Source organism: Chiloscyllium plagiosum, chromosome 41, assembly GCF_004010195.1.
Source record: "Chiloscyllium plagiosum isolate BGI_BamShark_2017 chromosome 41, ASM401019v2, whole genome shotgun sequence".
Taxonomy (NCBI): Eukaryota; Metazoa; Chordata; class Chondrichthyes; order Orectolobiformes; family Hemiscylliidae; genus Chiloscyllium; species Chiloscyllium plagiosum.
Window position 1 is genome coordinate 4,142,160 of NC_057750.1, and position 8,168 is coordinate 4,150,327.

Consider the following 8,168-nt stretch of genomic DNA (forward strand, 5'->3'; position numbering starts at 1 on the left):
ACCCAATATACCGACCACTGCAATGGACAGCTGGAACTGACAACCGGAAGCGGCAGATTCAAACCACTACAAATGCCGGAGGAAAGATCACAGAAGCGCTTCACAGGAGGCTCCCAAGCACTGAGGATGTCATCTAGACAGGGGACGAAACGTCTGCAACACAAATTCCCAGCTCGGCGAACAGAACCGCAACACAGAGTTAAGGAGAATCCAAAGGGTTTTCAAAAATACCTCAAGAACAAAAGAGTAACCAGGGAGAGAATAGGGCCCCTCAAAGATCAGCAAGGCAGCCTTGGCAGCCTTTCCTGACTAAGGGCTTTTGCCCAAATGGTTGATTTTCCTGCTCCTCGGATGCTGCCTGGCCTGCTGTGTTTTTCCAGCACCACTCTAATCTTGAGCCTTTGTGTGGAACCATAGGAAATGGGGGAGATACTAAACAAGTATTTTTCATCAGTGATAACTGTGGAGAAGGACATGGAAGAGAGAGAATGTAGGGAAATAGATGGTGACAGCTTGAAAAATGTCCATATTACAGTGGAGGAGATGCTAGATGTTTTGAAACACACAAGTGGATAAATCACTGTCAGAACCTGAACACTGTGTGTAGTGAGGGAAGTGATTGCTGGGCCCCTTGCTGAGATATTTGTGTCATTAATAGTCACAAGTGAGATGCAGAAAGACTGGCGGTTGACTAACATGGTACTAGTATTTGAGAAAGATACAGATGAGCCAGGGAACTGTAGACTGGTGAGCCTGAAGTTGGTGGTGGGCAAGTTGTTGAAGGAATCCTGATGGACAGAATTTACATGTATTTGGAGAGGCAAGGATTGATTAGGGATAGTCAGCATAGCTTTGTGCATGGGAAATCATGTCTCACGAACTTGATTGAGTTTTTTGAAGAAACAACAAAGAGGATTGATTAGGGCAGAGAGGTGGACGTGATTTATATGTAGTTTTAGATTAGATTAGATTCCGGACTTCAGTAAGGCGTTTCACAAGGTTCCCCATGGGAGACTGGTTAGCAAGGTTAGATCTCATGGAATATAGGGGAGAACTAGCCATTTGGATACAGAACTGGCTCCAAGACATAGGACAGAGGGTGATGGTGGAGGGTTGCGGAGGGTTGCTTTTCAGACAGGAGGCCTGTGACCAGTGGAGTGCCACAAGGATCGATGCTGGGGCCACTGCTTTCTGTCACTTATGTTCACATCCAAATCATTTATATAAGGGGTATAGTTAGTAAGTCTGAAGATGACACCAAAATTGGAGGTGTAGTGGACAGCAAAGAAGGTTTACCTCAGAACAACGGGATCTTGATCAGATGGGCCAACAGGCTGAGGAGTGGCAGATGGAGTTTAATTTAGATAAATGTGAGGTACTATGTTTTGGAAAAGCAAATCATAGCACGGCTTAAACACTTAATTATAAGGTCCTAAGGAGTCTTGCTGAAGAAAGAGACTTGGAGTACAGGTTCATTGTTGCTTGAAAGTGGAGTTGCAGGTAGGTAATGAAGGTGGTGTTTGGTATGCTTTCCTTGATTGGTCACCAGTATTGAGTACATGAGTTGGGAGGTCATCTTGCAGTTGTACAGGATATTGGTTAGGCCACTGTTGGAATATTGTGTGGAATTCTGGTCTCCTTCCTATTGGAAGGATGTTGTGAAACTTGAAAGGGTTCAGAAAAGATTTACAAGGATGTTGCCAGGGTTGGAGGATTTGAGCTACAGGGAGAGACTGAATATGCTGGGCTGTTTTCCCTGGAGCGTCGGAGGCTGAGAGGTGACCTTGTAGAGGTTTATAAAATCATGAGGGGCATGGATAAGATCAATAGACAAGATCTTTTCCCTGGGGTGGGGGAGTCCAGAACTAGAGGGCATAGGTTTAGGGTGAGAGGGGAAAGATATTAAAGAGATCTAAGGGGCAACGTGTTCACGCAGAGGATAGTACATGTATTAAATGAGCTGCCAGAGAAAATGGTAGAGGCTAGTGCAATTGCAGCAGTTAAAAGGCATCTGGATGGGTATTTGAGTAGGAAGGATTTATAGGGAGGTAAAAACAATGACTGCAGATGCTGGAAACCAGATTCTGGATTAGTGGTAATGGAAGAGCACAGCAGTTCAGGCAGCATCCGAGGACAGGCAACATCGACGTTTCAAGGGATATTGGCCAATGCTGGCAAATGGGACTAGATTAGGTTAGGATATCTGGTCAGCATGGACGTGATGGACTGAAGGGTCTATTTCCTTGCCTTAAATCTCTATGACTGTATGACATGAGGGAATGTCTATATAAGTTATTGATGATTTTCTTGAGTTCAGAATAACTGTGAAACATTTCCATAGTGTAGTTTTGTTGCTAGGTATGAAAGGAAGATTCCACAGCTTTGAAGCCACGTAAAATAGTGATGTTATTTGATTGGAGTAGTTTGTAGAATAGCTATGTGGCACAGCCAACATTTATTTTCCAGAGGATCCAAATACGTACTAAATTTGACAACGTCTCCATTCTTTTTTGTGCTTTCATTTGCAATGCAGAGCTGACCTTTTATTGTAGACAATTCTCCTTAAACAATTCTGTTTCTCAATTTGTCTCTCTAATCTTGTATTGAAAATGCCCTGGAGGGGTTAGTAAAGTGAAGATCCTTTTCTCCTCTGACTCTGCCATATTACCTCATCTAACTTGTATTAATGAGTACACTTGATCCTCTTGCCTGAAAAGTTTTTGATTAATTAAGGCTTTTACATCTCTTGCTCTCAAGAGTAACAGCACGCTACTTTAATAATCAATATTAACTATTTAAATTTAAAATCATGACATGTAAATCTCATGTTAGAGCATGTCGGGAGGACATTCATGTATAATTCAAGTTTTCACTGTGTAATTTTATTCTAGGCAAGGCCTCAGGCTGTTATGCTATATGGTTTGAGATCCTGAAGTGACTTCATACCAGATTAGAATTCTCGAAGTGCAATTCATTAAGATTTCAACTCTATCTATCAAAATCACGGGTATTAAGACTCTCATTTGGAGTTCAAGTTGGAATTTCCCTCAAAATTAGCTTTAAAACATCTGCAAGTTTGACATTCTTCTCAAAAATTCTCATTTGGCATCGTTCAACCTCCGTTGCTACTGCAGTGAGGCTTTAAAGCATTTCATAAAATGAAGGAGGTGTTTGGAGTGGGAATTAAAAAGTTGGGAAAACAGAATAAAAGGGAGTGTGACACTGTTGCTGCCTTAATTGGAATCGAAGCACATATTCTGTTGTTTCTGTCTTTATCACAGCCAGGATGGACATAGGAGCAAACTACCTGTCCAAATGAATCCTAATATCTGTTGTGATGCAACTAATCGTTGATGTTTTCCTCTGGTTGAATGAAACATTTCATTAAATCAAAGTGAAAGGTCATGTCTCCTTTTTTTTAACCAAAATATATTTTTCCCCTAGCCCACAAAACAGTTTAGATTAAATTTGATGTTTTTGACACTTTGGTTCCAAGCCTGTTGATGTTCTTGGATCAGAAAAACATAACAAGGAAACTATTATGGTTGGAATAACACGCTACTGATTCAATCACTTAACAACACAAGTGACTTAGTGTGACTGAATGAGAGCTAGTGAACTACAATAATTGGTGGTCCCAAAACAATTGTTCACTATATTACTTAAATTGAGCTGTAAAGACATATGTCTCTTCATGCTTTTTAAATTTCGCAGTTATTGTGAAGTATGTCGTCATGGACACCAGAGGAGAGCTTGCATAAAAGTATTAATTATTTTTTTTCCGGATAGTGTAAATTTTGAGTTTTGCTGGAGCATACCTAATATATGGTTTTGAATGTTCCCGAACATGGGGAAACTAATCCCACAGCACTGGGGGTGAAGATGTTATGCATGTATTTTCATAGTTTTTTGACCAGGAATGCACTGTGTGTAAACTGTCTGTCCCTTAACCTTCCCAACTGGTTCCAGAAAATATTGACAAAGGAATGGGTGAGAGCAAATGCTTGTCTTAACCCTGCAATTTACCTTGACTCATCATGTCCTCTTCATTTGAGACATTGACTCTACTTTCTTTTTTGCTTTGTTTCAGCTAAAATTGTTTCGTTAAAAAAATGATAGTGTTTACTCTGGGATTTAAAATAAATTGGCCTTTCCAGCTTTATTTTCAGGTTTTATTCCTGATTTTTTTTTTTAAAACTAAATCATTACACTGGTCAAAGATGAGCAATTACGGCGGTTCTTTTAATTATGGGATAAAATAAACAGGGGCTTTTAATCATTTGACAAATAATTATTTCTGATAAGTTGCATCCACATGGGACAAAAAGCTTGATACGTCACTGATAGATTTTTAAGATCCCAAATTTGGCTTACATGTTTTGAAAAAAACTTTAGTTGTAACAATTCTACTTCTGAATATGCTTGGTTATAGTGTTTTCTACATGTTTTAGATTTTCTTTCTTTTCCTAGGTTCTGAGGCTTTCTTGAGAATGCCATTACCTCCAAAACCTCAAGAGCCCCATGGTGATATAACGCAGCACATCGTGTTCCACAGTTGATGACACATGAGATTCAATCGTGTAAGTCAATTAAATGCAAGGTGCACTTCTTCTTGTCAAGAAGAAATTTTAAAATTCTGTCTAGGGCTTGGGGGATTCCAAGTTGTGAAATTGAGGTTTGCACAGCTCAACATTTGCAATTCTTACGGTATTTACAACCTTAAGAATTAATGGTCCATTTGGTCTACCATGCCTGTGTGTCTACTGTTGCTCTTTATTGCAATATATCGGGATTTGCATTTTTTAAAAACCTGAACTAATTCGGTATTGCCATTAATTTAACAATTCAACAGTGCTTTAAATTTTTTTTTGTAATCTTGTATCTGGCTGTGGTGAAGTCTCTTAGTGCTTTAGTTTGACGCTACATATGATATATCCTCAGTTGATGTCTCACAGTGTTTATGCTAAGAGATTCTGTTAACTGCTTTTATAGACTGAAGGAGTGCTTAATTAAATGCTCTGTGAAAATCAGGATTGGAAGAACGTTTGTGACTGCATATACTGATCTCTTGTTCAAAATATGCTGCATTATAATTTTATTTTATTGTGGGTGAGCAGTGGAGAAGAAAAACATTACTAATGCAGTAGTGACTGCCATAAATGAAGATGAAACTAAGGACAGGTGGTTGGTCTAGAATAAAAGGAACTTTACATTCAACTAAACCTAAACTGGGAGAATTTGGCCCTGTTGTCCAGTGTGAACATTGTTTAAAAAGGTAACATATTCATCGATAACTTCTTTTCAGCCTCACCCTTGTGCTTTGATGTTTTCAGTTGCATCTAAGTCTATATACAACCACAAATGCTTTTACCCATCAGTCAGGCAGCATCTATGAAGTGACAACAAAAAAAGTGTAAAAATAGACCAAATAAAAAGAAGCTTCACTGTACCTCCTGTCAAAATGCTTAACAAAATAATAGGTATATCAACTACCACTAATTAACTATTCCAATATAGTTATGTTGCATAAACACACCTCTTGACAAAGATAAATTCAGTAAAAATTGTCTCAAGGTCAATTCTAGCAGCAGAAAGAGCACCACAGCTTTTAGCTGTAATGGTGAGGAATAACCGTTTCCACATCTTGCTTCAAGACCCCAGCAACTGCAGAAAGCTAAAACTAAAACTCCTGATTTTTGTGGGAGCTAGGCCATACCCATTCAGGCTGCTTCTACTGTTCCAACTGTTTGTTTTTTTAGAAAGCCCCAAGGCCTCACAGCTGTTTACTCTAGCTTTGAGCAGACTGCTGGTTACCTCTGTTTCAACCTTTCTTCACAAAAAAAGAACAAAATACCCCTCTTAAAGTCATAGTATCATTACAGGAATGACTACTTCTATGGCGTAGCAACAGGCATTGAGTTGGAACAAGGGAATGTAGGCATAAGCTAAGTGTTGGGGATGGGTAGTTGGGTAGGGGTGCACAGTGCAGAATACTACAGGGAAAAGGGAAGGACTTGTGTCAGCGGCTGAGGAATTCCTTTTTTGGATACTAATGACCACTTGCTGCTCTGTGAAGGAACTTTCAGAAATCTTTGTGGCCTGGGTGGGAAAGAAACAATTTTTCGTGTCGTCTTAAGACAAATTCGTTGCCCACTTATTGTGTTGTAAGTAAAATACAGTGATGCTGGAAATCTGAAATGAAAACTCTTCTGCTGCAATCGAAACATTAACCATGTTTCTGTCTCCAAAGATGCTGCCAGACCTGCTGTGTTCCTCCAGCATATTTTTTTTCCCCCCACACTTGATGGTTTTGGTTTCACCCTCCTGATTTTTCTGGACTTAAATTGCATTAAGCATCAGTGATGTTGAGGGGCTGTGACTTCGATTTGTTAACTTGGTACCTGGCTGCCTATGGTGGGCAGTCCCTCATGTGCCTAATTGCTGCTTTGTAGAAGTAAGAAGGAAAATGGCGCGACTCCCACCGAGGAAAACAAATGGAAATTTGTCCTTCATTGCTAAAGGGATTAAGTTTAAAAGTAGGGATGTTATGCTGTATAGGACGCTGGTGAGGCCACACCTGGAGTACTGTGTGTAGTTTTGGTCTCCTTACTTGAGAAAGGACATACTGGCACTGGAGGGGGTGCAGAGGAGGTTCGCTAGATTAATTCCAGAGTTGAGGAAGTTGACTTATGAGTAGAGACTGAGTAAACTGCGATTATATTCACTGGAATTTAGAAGAATGAGGTGGGATCTGAGAGAAACATTAAAATTATGAAGGGAATAGATAAAATAGATGTAGAGAGGATATTTCCACTGGAAGGTGAAACTACGACAAGAGGGCACAGCCTCAAAATTAGGGGGAGCAGATTTAGGACTGAATTGAGAAAGAACTTCATCGCCCAGAGGGTTGTGAATCTGTGGGATTCCCTGCGCAGTGAAGTAGTTGATGTTACTTCAGCCAATGTTTTTAAAGTAAAGAATTTTTGAACAATGAAGGAATTAAGGGTTATGGTGAGAGGGCAAGTAAGTGGAGCTGGGTCCACCGAAAGATCAGCCATGATCTTATTGAATGGCCGAGCAGGTTTGAAGGGCCAGATGGCCACTCCTGATCCTAGTTCTTGTGTTCTGTGTCCCGCCCCAATCTCCATCCCTTTTTGAGGCAGATTGGGTTTAAAACTCTGATTTTGTTTCGTTAGTTTCTGATAAATGAATAGGGAAGGTATCCTCCAAGGCAGATGTTACTTACATTTGGATAGTTTCACATTTTAAAATGAAGCTTCCAAACAGGCTCTGGTACCAGGCTGACCAATTTCTTGCAGGTTTTGAAAGTCAAATAATGCAGACACCTGTTTCGTAATTGCGGAGACAAAATTTAGAAAAGGTTGCAAATTTTTTTGAGGGGAAAAATAATCATTTTAGTAGCTAAAATGGTCTTTGTGTTGACAAATGCTGAAAGTGTCAGGTTATGTAGACTCTGTGAAGCTACATTGTAATCAATGCATGTTGTAGCAGTCTCACGTTTAATGCAAATAATGCTGTTTCTGTGGGTGCACACCATGTGTTTTTAGGGTATACATGTGTGCACACAGTGTTCCTTCCTGATTTCTATCGCACCATTTAACTGCACCAATTTTCTCATTTTATAATCTATGTTTACGGTGTAGGTTTGCTCGCTGAGCTGTAGGTTTGATATCCAGACGTTTCATTATCTGGCTAGGTAACATCATCAGTGGCGACCTCCAAGTGAAGCGAAGTGTTGTCTCCTGCTTTCTATTTATATCCTTCTCCTGGATGGGGTTCCTGGGATTTGTGGTGATGTCATTTTCTGTATGTTTTCTGAGGGGTTGATAGATGGTATCTAGATCTGTGTTTGTTTATGGCGTTGTGGTTGGAGTGCCAGGCCTCTAGGAATTCTTTGGCATGTCTTTGCTTAGCCTGTCCCAGGATAGATGTGTTGTCCCAGTCGAAATGGTGGGTTTTTTTCATTCGTATGTAGAGCTATGAGGGAGAGAGGGTCGTATCTTTTTGTGGCTAGCTGGTGTTCGTGTATCCTTGTGGCTAACTTTCTTCTTGTTTGTCCCACATAGTGATTGTGGCAGTCCTTGCATGGACTTTTGTAGATGACGTTGGTTTTGTCCATGGGTTGTACTGGGTCTTTTAAGTTTGTT

The 8,168-nt window shown here is 40.1% G+C and overlaps 1 protein-coding gene across 3 annotated transcripts in view; it reads left to right on the forward strand.

Annotated features, from left to right (window-relative positions):
- sipa1l3 (signal-induced proliferation-associated 1 like 3) overlaps positions 1-8,168 on the forward strand; it is a 240,262-nt gene that overhangs the window by 81,984 nt on the left and 150,110 nt on the right. For all 3 annotated transcript variants that reach the window (XM_043680772.1, XM_043680771.1, XM_043680774.1), the window contains exon 2: positions 4,471-4,580. The gene's annotated coding sequence lies outside the window, so the exon portion shown is untranslated. The remainder of the gene's footprint in view (positions 1-4,470; positions 4,581-8,168) is intronic.